Below are 15408 nucleotides of genomic sequence, written 5' to 3'. Positions count from 1 at the left end.
CATGAACATATATCAAAATGAAGAGAGATAGGGGATTTTTGTACTTGAATTATCATTTTGGGATTCAAAATTAATCTAGGTTGACCACATGATCAGTTTTCCTACTAATACCCTAGCATAGGGCCCTGCACTAAATTTGGGCTACAATTCTCAAGGATAAAATGTCAATATTGTTATGTATTAGGTACATAAAGTGTTTTCCATTATGTAACTTAGAGAGTGAACCAAAATTTTCTAGGGTGTTGAGATAGGTTAAAGATGCAGGAGGAAGAAAAACATGTTGACATGATCAAGCATAGTGGCATTCGGACCTCAAAATCACCAAAATGGGATCTGATGGGTAATGATGATTGTCTTAAATCCTATTATCTTGTTCCCCCCTTTTTTTAATTCTCTAGTGGTTGGGGGGCTACCTCATATTTTGTTGTAATGGGGCCCTTAAATGATAGTAATGTTTAGAATGTAGTTTGTAGGAGGAAAGGTCCTTCAATCTTTAAGAGTTGTGAAAGATGAATTTTTTTTAGGGTCATGACTCTTGTCTCTCAAAAATCCCTTGCTCTAGTCAAAAGAATTTTAATCTTTTATTTTGTCAAATAGTACTGTTGGCATTCACTATTTTTCGTTGATGGTTGATATGTCAATGGCATCAAACCCTTCCCAAGTTACCTAATCTTAAAAATGAGCTTTCACACTTCTAAAATGTCCCTTTTCTGATTTTATATGATATTTCCAACCTATAATCAGATCTTTAAGATCAAACAACTAATATCACAAAGATCCACCAAATTTCTCAAGAAACTCCAAGTCAGGTATGCTGAAAATAGTGCCAAAAGCTTCACAACTTCACAAATTATTAATAAATCTGAAAATGAAAATTTTTATAGAAATTTCAGCAGCATAACATCCTACAAAATGACATTTCCATATCCATATAGCCTTTACACAAAAATTCACAAATGTAGGACAAAAACTATGCTCATCGGGCACCCGAAATTAACACAAAAATGTCTGGAAACACCACAAAACACTAATAATCTATCTCAGAAGTTTAATCACATCTCAATACATATATTCAGCTCTATTTTAACACCTTAAATTCTGAAATACAGCAGCAACCCAAACTGATATGAAATACTCAACTGTAAACACCAAACTCATACAATAAACACACCCGAAAACCCACAAATCTGCACTGTTCAGCACAAAGGCAAACTCTCTATGAGCATGCACATGGAATGGATTCAAAATCCCATCCTTAGCCTTCTTGGAAACCTACGAACTCTCATTCTTGGGTCTCCCTAGAAACCTGCAAACTCTCGTTCTTGGGTCTCCTTCTCCACAGGTTTGGCAGCCTCTGAAGAATAACAAAGAATGAGCAAAAATCAAGTTCTGGAATCAGCCCAAAATGCCTCCAAACCCTTTAAAAGAGGGCATAACTATAACTCACGTCCAAGAGAGGTTAATAAAACATATTTTAATAATAATTTTCATTTATTAGTCCAACGGTTTCCAAAGATTAACCCCCTTTTTCCGAAACTTCACTTTCTTGGGCCTGCCTGCCTTAGCAAAGATTATTATTTTTTAATTATTTGAAAAGGGGACATGAAAATTCCTCCCCTCCCAAGCATTGCTTGTCCTCAAGCAATGGCTGAACAATAAACCAATCAATCCACCTAGATCCCAAATGTAGTGATGAACTATACTACTACCAATTAACACAGGCTCCTGCAATATCCTCTGCAATATGACCAAGAGGAATCCATAATCAAACTGACAATTATAGCTCAACCAAACTCCAAAATCACCACTACCACTGTCAAAAACCCATGAGACACAAACTCTTAGAACATCAGAACCCAAGTAAAGTGGACAAATCAAACTACCAACACAGTAAATACCATCAACGCATCCCATTGGCCTATACAGAATGTACAATCCAACTCTGCAACAATGGTGAATGCTCTCGAATGAAACTGTACTAAGTATGGAGAATCCACACACTGTACAACTCCTGCAGTCAACACAACTATGCAAATCACTGGCCACTATCTCATAACCATAACTCCCATGCACTGCTAATGGTGAAAAGACATTACAAGATAAAGAGTAAGAAATGGAATCCAAACCAAATTTGCCTGCCATCAACTCCTCAAAACAAGGATCAAATGCTAACTGATGTACATACCCTACAATATAATGTTGATTAGAAAAACCAACCTTCGTCAACAACTCACCATGAACAAGTGATACAACCCACTGTGACTGATCACTAGCTAAGTCAGGAGATGTCATAGCCAAAGGAGTAGAATCAATAACAACACCCACTGAAGCATCACTCCCAAATTCCTGCTCTAAGTCACATATTATGAAGCTGTCAACTGCAGAACCTATCACCATGTCATGCCCATCACAACTCTCATCTTGAGGCATCAAACTGTCCCATAACTGATGATAAGCACTAGGAACCAAAGTACATCTTTGTATCATCATCTCATCAACATGGTCATCAAAGGTAAATTGATGAGCGTACCTCACAGTGTAATGTCGATAGAATTCGCCAATCTCAGTCAGTGGCTCAGACTGTGATCTAGATGAAACTAACTACAATTGATCATTAACCATGTTGGAACTGACTACTACCTCTGAAGATATCACCAAGGGAGTATTATTACTAGCAAGAACCATGCCAACTGCCGACTCACCAACATCACACATGATCTTTGATACATCTCTAGTCTCTGTGCCATCAATACTAGAGGTCACCACCATGTCAAGCATACAACAATCTGCTACAACACCCAACTCAACTGAACCTGACTCTAGTGGGAATGAACCTGATATCCCAATGTTAGTATCAAGGATGGATGCATCCCCATCTCCACTGTCTCTGACAATCTCGGCCATGGACATCCTCGGATCACCAAACACCATAGCTTGTGACTATATAGAATCAGGTAAAGACTGTAGCCACTCTAACTCCATGGTCACCTTAGCCAAATGAAACTGTGACTCCTTGAAATCCAACTGTGTACTCTTAAGAATCTCAGAAGTCACCTCAACCTGCTCAGTAAGCTCACTCACCTCATCTTCCTTGGCCAACAATGCATCATATGTTGTACTGCCCCACTCCATAAGATAATCTCTATCGGCTACCAACTGCATATAATTATGTCTCAAAATTTGAATAGCCTCCCATAAAGAGTGGATCTCTGTCAAGGAAAGATAACTGCATTCCTTCTCATCACTAGTAGGAGAACCCCATCCATAAACTGCTAATAATTGATGAGCAGCATCGAAATGCTGGCAAGTGATAGCAATGTCTCAGTCACTAACTCTCAACTGATTAGACACATGATGGCATTGGCTTGACTGTCTCCTACAAACCTCCTCTGATGCACTATCTAAAGGATTATCCTCAAAGTTACTAGTCTCTAGAGTATTACCATCCATGTCCTGTGAATCAACTCTAAAGCTCATATCAACATACGGAGTATAAAAAACTATAGCACTGCTGTCCAACTCCTCTGTACCCAAAGAAGCTAAGTCTTCAAAACTACCCACTGCATCCTCCTGGATGTCATCAATGCCAATATGATCCTGGGGCTCATTTGTACACACTACCAAATATGAAAGATCATCAATACATTCCAGCAAGTATGGTCGACTGGATATATGAACAAAGCCCAACACCGGTGTATAAAAACTAATACCAACATCGGACAAGCTGCTAGCACAAGAAAAGACAACACTGTGCAATCTGCTAATCAAATCCATGATAGCACCCAAACAAACACTACTACCAAAAAGTGTTAAAGATCTCCTGTCAACTGAATCCCAAATGCCAATATAATAATCTTGAGTCCATATCTATAAACTAGAATCAGCTGGTAACTCAAGAAAAATCCTCACGTGAGTAATATGACCAATACCAACTCCACATACTTGTCATGATGAGATAATGAAGTCAAAATACTATCTTCACTCACCTTCAGCTGGCGGGATAAATCATGTGAAGTACTACTAGCCTCAACCTCATGTGACGAAGCATCTAACTGTGCCTGGTACTCTCTCTTAGAAAAGTCATGAATGCTCAATGTCTGCTCATCTCCACCAGGTATCTCACCATCATGCACAACAACATCCTCATAATCATCATCCTTGAGGTCAAATCTATCTATCACTCTTTGACTAAAATCATCGAATGTAGTTACCTGATCATGACCTTGAGTAGTCATTCCATGATACCACCAATCATAGGTTGCATCTTCCAAGTGTAGACTTGCAATTTGAACAGCATCACTCTCCTTCAGGGGGTTAAGTGTGAAGAAGGTCTATAATTTTTGTAGCCATGCTCTAGCTGAAATTTTATTTGTTCCATCAAAAGTAGGTGCTATAAACTTGCTTATTTTTATTTTGAGCTCTCTTCCATTTATGTCATGCTCCCTTCTATACTCTTTCTTGGGCATCAAAGTGTTCATCATATCCACATATTCTCTAAAAGGAACCGAACTACGAAAGTCATCATCTAAGCCATTGTAAGTAGCTCTTAATGTAATCAAGTTACCTGTAACCTCTTCCAAAGGATTAATGGCTAGATTTGGTACTGGTGGCTCATCTGCAGGCAAGAAAATAGTTTTGGTTGATTTAGATGGTGTGGATTTCAGATTTCTTGGCTCCTCTAAAGTGCTCCCTTTCTCATTAATAGATGCAACTCCTTGTAGTTTTTTTGTCAATATTCGCAAAGCCTCCCTAGTTTCTACCAAACTATCCGATGTTTGCTTCTGAGTATTTTGGATCTCTTGGAAGAATTTCTTTGCCATCTCATCTCGATCAGCCATACTTTTCCCTTCCTTGGATTTTGTACTTTTACTTTCAACTGGGGGTTTGATCAAAATTTCTTTATTCTTTTCTCGCTGTAAATATCTCTTTTCTCTTTCACTTAGTTGCATGCAACCATAAATTTTGACATGCAACTGATTAGAAGCAACATGCAACCACCAAATTCACCAAGAACTAACATGCAAATGATTATAAGTAGAATGCAACCATAAATTTTGACATCCAGCTGATTGGAAGCAACATGCAACTATAAATTATGACATGCAATATTTGGGTAGTTATCAAAACTGACATGCAAGATTTGGGTAGTTGTCAAAACTGACATGCAAGATCTGGGTAGTTGTCAAAACTGACATGCAAGCTTCTACAACCACCAAATTCACCAAGAACTAACATGAAAATGATTAGAAGTAGCATGCAACCATAAATTTTTACATGCAGCTGATTAGAAGCAACATGCAATCATAAATTATGACATGCAAGATCTGGGTAGTTGTCAAAACTGACATGCAAGCTTCTACAAACCCTCAGGCTGGCAAGATCATGGCTCTGATACCACTGAAATGTCCCTTTTCTGATTTTATATGATATTTCCAACCTCTAATCATATCTTTAAGATCAAACAACTAATATCACAAAGATCCACCAAATTTCTCAAGAAACTCCAAGTCAGGTATGCTGAAAATAGTGCCAAAAGCTTCACAACTTCACAAATTATTAATAAATCTGAAAATAAAAATTTTTATAGAAATTTCAGTACCATAACAGCTTACAAAATGACATTTTCAGATCCATATAGCCTTTACACAACAATTCACAAATGTAGGACAAAAACTATGCTCATCGGGCACCCGAAATTAACACAAAAATGCCTGGAAACACCACAAAACACTAATAATCTATCTCAGAATTTTAATCACATCCCAATACATATATTCAGCTCTATTTTAACACCTTAAAGTCTGAAATACAGCAGCAACCCAAACTGATATGAAATACTCAACTGTAAACACCAAACTCATACAATAAACACACCCGAAAACCCACAAATCTGCACTGTTCAGCACAAAGGCAAACTCTGTATGAGCATGCACATGGAATGGCTTCAAACTCCCATACTTAGCCTTCTTTTAAACTTGCAAACTCTCTTTCTTGGGTCTCCCTAGAAACCTGCAAACTCCCATTCTTGGGTCTCCTTCTTCACAGGTTTGGCAGCCTCTGAAGAATAACAAAGAATGAGCAAAAATCAAGTTCTGGAATCAGCCCAAAATGCCTCCAAACCCCTTAAAAGAGGGCATAACCGTAACTCACGTCCAAGAGAGGTTAATGAAATATATTTTAATAATCATTTTCATTTATTAGTCCAACGGTTTCCAAAGATTAACCCCCTTTTTCCGAAACTTCACTTTCTTGGGCATGCCTGCCTTAGCAAAGATTATTATTTTTTAATTATTTGAAAAGGGGACATGACAACTTCTTTAACAACTTTTTGAAGCTATAAAATTTTACTTTATTTCTTATTTATTGCAAAACTCCCTTTAGGAAACAAAATTTTATATTTGTAGAGTGTCTTTCACATTTTTACAGCATAAGTAAAATTTGAAATAAGCTCAATAATATATCCAAATTATGGAAAGTTTCTAATTAATTAATTTTGTAATTTATATCCTACCAAACTAGCACTAAAGACTAGTGATGTTGATCAAAGGCAACTAAATGAATTTCTAAGAATAGTCTACTCGGTGTACCCAAAAGATTGGAAATCAATTTTAAAAACGTTAAAAGAGTTTTATCTAACCAAAGAAAAATTACCTCACACATTGATCAAATTATTCCAAATTTTAGAAATCACCATAACAAACTAGTTAGCTTATGAAAGATTTAAAAGATGATTAAATGTGCACAAATTAGTTCAACACCAAAAAGAGACATTAAAAATTATGATGGTGAATTCACTTATTGAATTAGCAAAAGTACAACTTTTAACTTTTTCGAGATTTATTATCTAGAATACAATTTCCAAGCTATTGGGTCACCTAGCAAGTGCAAAGATGTTGCAAAGCATTATGACTCAAATTATCCATATTAACATTGTAACACACATGTTTGATAATTATGGTAGCATGAGAAAAAGGTGCATACTCACTCTTGTTGAAGTTTCCCATCCATTAGGGCCTTCCAATGGTAATGTTTATGCTTTAGTTATTATGTATGTTACCTTGCATGTTTATGTATTGATTTTTGAATTTTCTTGTATATTTTATCATTGAACATGTGTTAGTGTCATTTGCATCTTTAGGACATGAATATATAAAAGATGACTTATTTTAAGACCTCCATTTTTAATTTTCTATGTGGGATTGTAAGTGCTCAAGACAATTTTTGGGTCATAAGGATAAAATTGTTTTAAAGCATTGGAATGAGTTGAATTAGAAATATTTGCATTGCAAAACCTAAGACAGTAGGACAAGAAAAATGCTCAATTTTTAAGTTTTCACCCATTACAAATTCCCCATGGTAATCTTTCTATTTTAACTTTTTTTTTTGGCTTTACAACCTTTGTATTTTTTAAGTTCCTTCCATGCTAGGAACTATAGTGAAGGCTTAATACTTAAATGATGATTAATACATTTCTATTAAACCAATAAGATTGCTCAAATTATTACATAAATTTCCTCTGTACTAAGTGCTAACACTTCAATTTTTAGAAACTGGCATATTTTTTATGACAAAATTTGATGTGAAATATTTGAGGCATTGTAGATGGTGGGCAGTGGTAGTTGTAGACTCCAATGCAAAAGAACACATAAGAAACTATTTTTGTTGTAGATGAGACAATAGAAGTGTTAGATTTAATAAATAATTTTTTAGTCATCATCAACTATCCTTTTCAATAAGGAACACAAAATGTGCTTTCTATGAGAATTACCCAGTGTACAAATAATTGTCCAATGCATTGACAAACACACAATGTAACATGAAATTTAAAAAAAGAGCCTTGAAACTTGTATTTCTTTTGTGATTTCTAGTTTTCCTCAACTATAGGGAAACCCAAGTTTATCTAAGACCTATGCAACCACAACAGTGTGGGGAATTTGAACTAATCAATGGGCAAGGCGATAATGGTAGTTGAATAAGTCCACCCTCTCCCAGTTTCTTCTTAAAGAGTAGTAGTTTTTTTTTTTTTTTAGGAAAAAGTGGCAAGCCACTGTAATATTTTATTAATCTGATTCAACGAGGTCAACTGGGAAAGAATCAGTGAAGAAAACCCGTCCCTAATGTATACATAGTTTTAGATATTTTGAACAAATAATTACAAAGGGTGAATCGAGTACCACCCATCAGTATATCTAGAACTGAATATCACCTTCCTTCAAACTGGTATACATGAGCATGATCTAGCAAACTTATCTTCCTGAATTAATTTTTTGAGGGCAGCATGTTTCTCAATTATGGATAAAGGGTGAAGTGATGAAATCAACAACCCATCACAACCCAAATTCGAAAGAAAATCCACAACATGGTTTCCTTCCCTATAGGTGTGTAAAATACAAACATCCAAGCACTCATCTAGGAGCCTCCAAATTTGAATAAGAATATATTTTAACTTCCAAGAGAAGATAGTCCTATGAATACAGGCATTAATAATGATAGAGGAGTCCCCTTCAATATATAGCAACCGAAAATTACCTTGTCTTGCTAAAATAAGACCAACTAACAGAGAGCTTGTGCCTTTGCCATATTATTTGTATTAATAGGCAAAGGGGATACTGTAATTGCCACAACATCTCCATCTGAATTTCTGATACATGCACCAAAACCAGAAGGACCGAGATTACCTCTTGATGCGCCATCAAAATTCAATTTCCAATATCCCTCATCTGGTGGCCTCCATCTTGTTTGCTTACGGGATAATGAAGAAGTGGAAGAATTACCAATTTTCCAACCATTTGGAATGAATAAATGTTTCCATCTTTGAATAATTTGAGAGTCCCAAGAAGTAACAATAGGATCAAATTTTGTCTTTTGCAAACTTGAATTTGTCACCTCTGAGATAGATCTTTCAATTCCCTCCAAAACAATTTCTAAGGAATGGCTCTCTTTTCTAAAAATGTGTTTGTTACGTTCCCACCAAATAGCCTAAACAACCAATGTCGGGATACATTTCCAAAGGTTTGCAAATAATGATTTGGGATAAAGGACTGGCCAAGCTTGAAAAAGATCCCACAAATTATTTTGGAGAGGAGTACTATAGTGCAGCTTATTCAAGACAAAACTCTAGCATTGATAAGAAAATGAGCATGAGACAAAAATATGATCCACTAATTCTTCACACTCATCACAAAAAACACAGTTAAAAGAGGAGGCAATGTGCAATCTAGCCAATCTGTCACTGGTCAAAATCCTATGTTTTAGTGCAAGCCAAGTGAAACAACCTGCGTTTGGAAGTACAATATGATTTCGACAAAATGAAAATGCCCTATAGGTAACTTTATGTGAAACATTTTGCTGCAAAATTTTATAACCCTCTTTTACTGAATAATTGCCATCCTTAGCTAGAACCCATAAAATCCTATCTTGAGATCCAGAAAAGAAGACTTGCCTGGAAGACAAAATATCTTTGAATTGTCTAATTTCCTGAGATGAAAGTGGTAAAACCACTGGATCCTTCCAAAACGCTTTCCCTAAAAGTTCACAAACATATGCCACATACTAATAAATTTGAGTACCCCAGTGTAGTTTTGACACTTCAGTAATATTCAGAGAAATCAAATTATTGGAAAGTGGAATTTGACCATTCCAAGAATCTCTCCAAAAGTTAACTTTAGTACCATCATTAACTTCCCAAGAAACATAATTAACCACAATATTACGAGAAGTTTTCATGAAATCCCATATAACTGAACCTTTAGGAGGATCCAAAATAGAGAGAATTCTAGAAGGATCATTATTATCTAGATACTTTTGTTGCATAATTTTTCACCAAGTAGATTGAGGTTTAGTGTACATTTGCCGAACCAATTTCCCACCAAATGCTTCATTCTTTTAGTAAGGTCATGCACACCTGCCCCTCCTACTGCTAGAATTTGTGACATGTCCTGTAATGAAATAAGTGGGATCTTACGAGAATCATCCATATTACCTATCCATAAGAAGCCCTTAATCATTTTCTGAATTTGAACTAGAATTTTGGGGGGATCTTTAAGAACAGCAAAAAAGTAATTTGGAATTGTAGCTAATACTAATTTAATCAGCAAGACTTTTCCAGCCAAGGATAACCATCTAACTTTCCAAGCAATGATTCTACTCTAAATATGTTGAATGACAGAGTTCTAGTATGAAGATTTATTTGAACCCATAAAGAAAGGGATGTCCAAATAGATAGAAGGTAATAAATCTTCTAAGAAACCCAATATTTGTTTAATTTTATCATAAATCACTTTGTTTGTGTTAAAAAAATAGATTTTTGATTTTTGAGCATTAATGACTTGACCTGACATTGCTGAATATAGATTGAGAGCATGAAGAATATGCCTAGCTTCCTGAACATTTGACAATCCAAATAAAAGTGTATCATCTACAAATAGAGAATGTGTTATAGCAATATTTGTACCTGAAATAAGCATGCCATGCCAATTATTGAGCTTATGTTGATGTGAAATGGTCCTGCTAAAAACTTCAGCCATAATGATGAAAAGAAATGGGGATAGGGGGTCTCCTTGCCTAATCCCTTGAGTAAAAGAGAAGAAGCCTGCCAGTTTACCATTTATTAATACTGAAAACCAAGCACCCAAAATACATGCCTTAATCCATTTGCACCAATTCTTTGAAAAACCCATTTTGGAAAGCACTTGCAGCAAAAATTTCCAGCTTTCATCATATCAAGTTTTTGTCATAAGCTTTCATCATATCAAGTTTTATTACAAAATTTGAGGAATGATTTGAATTTATAGAATGTAGAACCTCATGCGCCACTATAGCCCCTTCCATAGTTTCCCTTCCTGGAACAAATCCACCTTGTTCAGGAGAAATAATGTGAGCGTTTATTTTTCCTAGACATTTTGTAATCAAGCAATACATTAGACAAATTATTTTTTGTCCTTTGTGATATAATCCTTTCTTGGTGATGCAGGTCTATAGTAAATGGTTAACAAAGTGGTATTTTCACAGCTTTCATTTATGCTTAACATTTTGTAGATTCTACAAATTTCCCAAAGTTAATTATAATTTTTGTGTGGTTATTTGTGTTGAACTTTTTCCCTTTGAATTTGTGGAGGATAAGGATTACTGTTTTAAGTACTTTATTTTACTTTGGATTCTATTTGCAAGGGTTGGAATTGGCTGGAAATGTGGTAATGGACAGCAAGAAGAAAATGCTCATTCCTCAACACATTTTGTTGGTGGTAAGGAATGACGAGGAGCTTAGGAAGCTTTTGAGCAGCATAACAATTAATCAAGTGGTTCTTCCAAAGAAACCTGCTAAAAAGGCTTAAGAGCCTAAAGCGCCAAAGTCTCCTAAGAAGTGAAATCATATTTTTCTTTGTGCTAGTTTGTCAATACCACCATTTTCAACCAAATTTTAACTGTTATAAGGCATGTGGTTTTAACTATGGTTTGATGGATTTTCAGTCAACTATTGAGGTTTTTAATGGGATGGTTTAGATAACAGTTGAAGAGATATAGCACATTTTTATATTTTAATAAGAAATCGAGTGGGAAATTTATGGCAATGGTAACTAACACGTCATTATATGAGACTGGTGTAGTTTTAGTGTGATTATTTTGTCAAGTGAAGGTTCTTCCTTCAAAAATGCCAATAACATTAGCATTTATGGCTACAACCCATGTGACATGCAGAACCTTGGCTACAGTCCTGCAATGCTTCCTAGGTTTGACAAGCCAAAGGTTGAAAACCAACAGCCTTTCTATAAAGCATCTATAATATCAAAGATGGTATGTATGAAGTATTGTCATTTCCATTTGTGAACAAATTATTCTTCAATGTGCATTTCATTTTGGGGAAATGGATCTTACATTATTACTTCAGGGAAAAAATAATTACCAGAACTTAATAATAAAGATACAAGGTCAATCTCTCTTCTTGAAAGCTTAAAAAAATAACGTCATTGTGGAACTTTAAACCCATCTAACCTTCAAGGGATGACTACTAACTTCATTATGGAAACATTTAAAACTCATATAAAACTTGTATAGCCACCTCTTGCTTAAAATTACTCAATTCTCCTAAGGAAGTCCTGTGGATTACTCTAGGTTTCTTTAGTTGAGTTTCCACATGAATGCAACAAAAGCCAACTACATTGTATTTTAGCAGAGTAGGCCAATTTGAAATTAGCTAACAATTTGAGATGATGTATTAGCTTTATGTACATACTTTGCATTCTTGTTGTAATTTACTTTTGAGATTATTATGTCATATTATGTTATTTTATTGTAGAAGACAAAAAAATGTTATCGTGCTTGAATATAGAGGAGGAAAAATTTGATCTACATGCATCTTATAAGTACAATGAAGGACTAGGACAAGATTGTGTTCAAATGGAAATGTTCACAAAATCGATACTTTCCCAAATCTACCAAGTAGCAAGTGTTATGCCTTAAGTCTTTAGTTGGTACCAAGCTAGCCAAATTAACTAGAATAATGCAAAGAAATCCTTACATACTAGTTTTAATCAAAGAGGCAAAACTTTTGTAGTGCCTCATAATAAGAAGTTCATTTTGTTTTAATTAGGAGTCATTTTTCATAATATAGTGTAGTGTCCCATGAATATTTTGAGGTATTAGAGGATCCTTCAAACCTGTTTTCTCTTCAAATTAAGAGTGATTCAGGAAGTGCAAGTACAAGTCATCTCGAAAGAGAACATGGGCTTGTGCGTGCAATGCAATTGGCAAATATTGTATTTTTTCAAACCTTATGATGTACATAATTTTCTAGGTTAAAAAAACATTGCTTCAAGTAATGCACTTATAATTGTCTTAAATTTACTTAAACATTTTACTTTTTAAATAGTGCACTGGTGTAATTCTGGTACAAAACCCTTGTCCATTTTGTACATTGAGGAAGTTAGCATAACACTTCAGCTAGAAATGGAAGTGTTGTTGCCCTAAATCAAGGAAATACTTATATAAGAATACCAATAAAACAAGATTCTTTAATAAAATTTTTCCCTTAGGAGACTTTTTAGTGTTCAGCAACCAATTAACTATAAAAATAGTCCATTGGAGTATAATTTGGTTCTTCTAGTAATTTACTTAGAAGCCCCTATGCAACTTTCTAAGTTGTTACCAAGTTCATCTTTGACAAGGGAGAAAATGAACTTATGATGACAAATAAAATCCATGAAAACCAAACGAAAGATCTTTGCAAGCCTGTCCATCCTCAAAACCTACGTATTATCTTAACATAATTAGTTGCATCCACATAAGCTTAAAGAAATCTTAGTAAGAAGCATTTTTTTTAAAATTGCTTGTGTATAACAGTCTTTTTATTCCAAGTCAAGGCATCAAAGGTGTTGTCAAGGCTATTGCTAAGTGATAGCATCAACAAAATGACCCAAGCACTTGTGATGCAAAAAGAGTACAAGAGTGTGCTTGTTAAGCTCATCAAGACTGGTATGCATCTAAAAACTAATTGCATTGCTAACTTACTTCAAATGTTAATTTGATGGATTCAAAATTCAGGGACATCAACAAAATGTTGTGAGTTTCTAGTTGTATATGGTTTAAAATTGTACCATGCATCAAAGATATATTCCAGATGAAACCGGGAGAAACTACTCCATTGTCAGCATGGTGATGATATAGTAGAGAATGATGAATTTTACATTACAAAGTTAGAAGAGAATCACTCCCTATCTTGAGAATTGGATCTACATGTCCTATAAGTAGTCTACAGACTTATTCCGTGCATATGGATTGAGGTACCTCATCCCCTTCAACAAACTATAGCAGGGCCTCTAGACCTAACATTCTAACTATGGCAAGGTCTAGTAAGGGCTGAAATATAACATGCTAAAGTATACATTTTACTTTTTTGGTCAAATTTTATGCAAAGAACACCAAAAAAATATTTCCTCTCAATATATTCCTTCTAATAATTAGATTGGCTTTTTGACACTATATGTAATATCCAATCCCATGAACGAAATTTTATTGTTTGTTCTTGTATTGCATAAAAATGTAACAACAAAATAAACAATAAGCAACTAAAGCCTATTCCTACATATTCATGCAAACATCAAATATGAAAGATAACATGTAAATAATGATGACATAAAATCAAAATAGCACTAATGCAAACCTCATAAAATCACCAAGTTGTTGATGATTTCATTATTGTGGGATGTGATTGCTCACAAATCCTGCAGCATAACAATGGGCTAGATAGTGCTTATGGAGATGAGGAGAGGGTTCTCCTTTTATAGGAAATGAGATGAAACAGATGATTGAGATTCAATGCAAGATGAAGGGCTAGGATCTCTCAAGATCAATGAGGTGTCCATGAGGTGAAGGCCAAGTGGATTCCATGTGGATTAGGATTTTTGACCATTCAAAGAGGGAAAGATGCTCACACATGTGTGAGCAACCTTTGATGTGATGGGTCAATGACGGTTGTAAGAGGTGTGAGAAGCATGGTCTCTCACACATGTGTGAGACACTTTGATTCTCATGTGAAGGGGGAAAAAGGTGTAAGAGGTGTGAGAAGTGTGAGGGGTGTGAGAAGTGTGAGGGGTGTGGGAAGTGTGAGTGTTTCTCACACATGTGTGAGCACACACTTAGGATTAAAAGGGGATTTAGCAAGGTGCTTAGGAAAAGTAAGTGTGATTAACGTAGTGGGTAGGCTTAGAAGGATGAGTTAGGTTAAGAAAGTGAGGTTGGGTGAGGGTTAAAGCTTAAGAGCCATGTGTTCAAATAGGATTAAATTTAATATTTAATTCCAAGTGGGATTAAAAGGGGATTAATTAAGTAAATGAAGTACTTTACTTAATTAAAGTGAATGGGTTAAGATGTAAGTGGGATGAGGGGAAATAGGCTAGGATTAAATAAACCTATATTTATTTAAATCAAGGAAAGGCGAATGTAATTAAATAAATATATATTTATTTAATTAAAGGTAGCTTAAGATTATAATTAAATAAATAATAAATATTTATTTAATTGGTCATGAAAAGGGTATTTGGACAATTTTAGGTGTCTACATTATGTCCCTCTTTGATATAGCATTAGTAATGTTATATCAAAGAAAAATAAAATATAGTGGATGGAAGGATAAGACTAGTAGCCTGATGCCACATTCATGGAAGGATGAGGAAGGATGAGGAGGGTGGAATGGTATGCCCCCTTGAGAGGACGTGCGGGTTAAAAGAACACAGATGTTCTCTCAAAATGGACGGGAGTATGGAAGGGGGTGGGAAATGATAAGATTGATAAAGTTATGCTAGAACGGTGTGAACAAACTAAGTTTGATATTGTATTCAACACTATGCACCAAGGTATGAGGAACCAAGATTACAATATGTCAAGTACGTGATAAAACGGGTCTAATACAAC

The sequence above is a fragment of the Cupressus sempervirens genome, chromosome 8 (genome assembly GCF_028749045.1).
Source record: "Cupressus sempervirens isolate cs-2001-9-10 chromosome 8, ASM2874904v1, whole genome shotgun sequence".
NCBI classification, from domain to species: Eukaryota; Viridiplantae; Streptophyta; class Pinopsida; order Cupressales; family Cupressaceae; genus Cupressus; species Cupressus sempervirens.
The sequence above is the reverse complement of the archived record's forward strand: the minus strand, read 5'-3'. Positions refer to the sequence as shown.